Here is a 1,718-nt window from a genome sequence, read left to right as displayed (position 1 = left end):
AGATCCCTTTAATAGATTTTTAGAACTATAGTGTTAAATTTTAGGTAAAAGGTTTGATGAAGGCTGTGTATCTACGTCAGGCAAACATTTTTAAATTAGTGCAATGATATAATAAACTTTTGAAAATGCATAATTTACTTATTTATTTATTCCAAGGTTTTTTTCAGCTAAGTTCGCAGAAAACAAAATATAAACATTAATAGACAATTACGCTAATTTCGAAGTACAAATCACAATCCAAAAATTATGATAGTTGACTTAAAAGAAAAATTAAACAGAGAATAGTATATTATATTCACAGTATGCACAGAGTTTGTTTAGCGTGTGGAGTAAGGGTGGTGTGTATTTGATTACTGATTCCTTTTATATATAGTATAAAGTATATAGTACATATTATACAATATATATCGTAAGTAACTTAAGGGTGGTATATAATAAGTTACTTGTGCTATTGGTGTACTTAATTAAAATGTATGTACTGATAAACATCAAGTACAAAAATAAATAATTACTTATGTTTTTTACTGACAGACTGACATATCAATTTGATATATTATGATTGATTTAAAGATAGATAGATCAAATATAATAATATAATATTATAGGCAGTATCAAAGGATTCATATATACTTCAATATTAAATGATTTTGTTAGAGTTTGATTTATAATAATGTTATTTTAACTGTCACATACAACTATGAATGTATTTGAGTATTGTAAGCCATACTGTTAATATTTTGTCTCTTTCAGATATAGAGAACTTTAAGAGGAGAGAGTGGTTCTCTATCCTAAATGAAACAAAAATATTTTGTGTGAAGTAAACCGTGTTACTGTTCCATACGGAACGCCATTTTATAATGCTTGTATTGACTTAATTACATGTCTATTGGTACATGTGTGGAAGTAATGGCCTGTTATGGCGATTTTGTCAATATGATGTCCTGTTGCACTTTAGGTGTTTTTTAATTTTCTTTTTACCTTCGCCGAAACGAAGTAATTCAAAAATAACAATGTAAAACTCACTTGAGTGTTCTTCGCCGCAGAAATCTTTAGTGAAACATGAAAGATTTATACGCTTTTAAGGGAAACCCGAGTCACTATACAGACCAACCCTTTTTGCCAGAAAGTTTCTGGTTCTCTGCGTTTTTTAAACCGTCTGAAAACTAAGGCAAGGCTTGTGCAATCACTTACTCTCCCTACAATGGACTATGGTGATACGTGCTATCTAGCTCTGAATGCAAACTTACTTAACAAACTAGACCGCCTTCTGAATAATTGCGTTTAATTTATTTTCAATCTCAGAAAATTCGACCATATATCTTTATACCGCTCTCAGTTAAAATGGCTGCGTGTCTGACAGCGCTGTTTGCATGCACTAACTATACTATTCTCTTTACTCTTTTTTTCCCACTTTACCTGCCCTTTAACATCTCAATTCCAGTTCGTAGGCAGTACACAGAAAAATAAACTTTAGGCGTTACTCGATGTCCTGCGTCTGTAAACAAGACAATTATTACTTCTTTACTTGAAATGTGTCGTCGGACGGGATACATGGGTAGGCGATAACGTATGTAGCTTCAAATATGGCATTGTAAAACGTCATGCAATTGTATCAATTACTACAAATATACCTTAAAAGAATATATATATATATATATATGTCATGTATGTAAATAGGGAAGCAATTACACAAAAGCTAGCGATACATGATCTGCTTT

At 31.1% G+C, this 1,718-nt stretch overlaps 1 non-coding gene across 1 annotated transcript; it reads right to left on the bottom strand.

Annotated features, from left to right (window-relative positions):
* Window positions 1-976: 976 nt before the first annotated feature.
* Window positions 977-1,097, bottom strand: LOC137923872 (U5 spliceosomal RNA). The gene has a single exon (XR_011107580.1). It is a non-coding gene; the product is annotated as a U5 spliceosomal RNA (small nuclear RNA).
* Window positions 1,098-1,718: the final 621 nt, after the last annotated feature.

This window comes from Battus philenor, unplaced genomic scaffold, assembly GCF_028537555.1.
Source record: "Battus philenor isolate CCGP_79_NKW_IND1 unplaced genomic scaffold, ilBatPhil1.0.hap1 SCAF_22, whole genome shotgun sequence".
Classification (NCBI taxonomy): domain Eukaryota; kingdom Metazoa; phylum Arthropoda; class Insecta; order Lepidoptera; family Papilionidae; genus Battus; species Battus philenor.
This window is presented reverse-complemented; position numbering and strand designations above follow the sequence as displayed.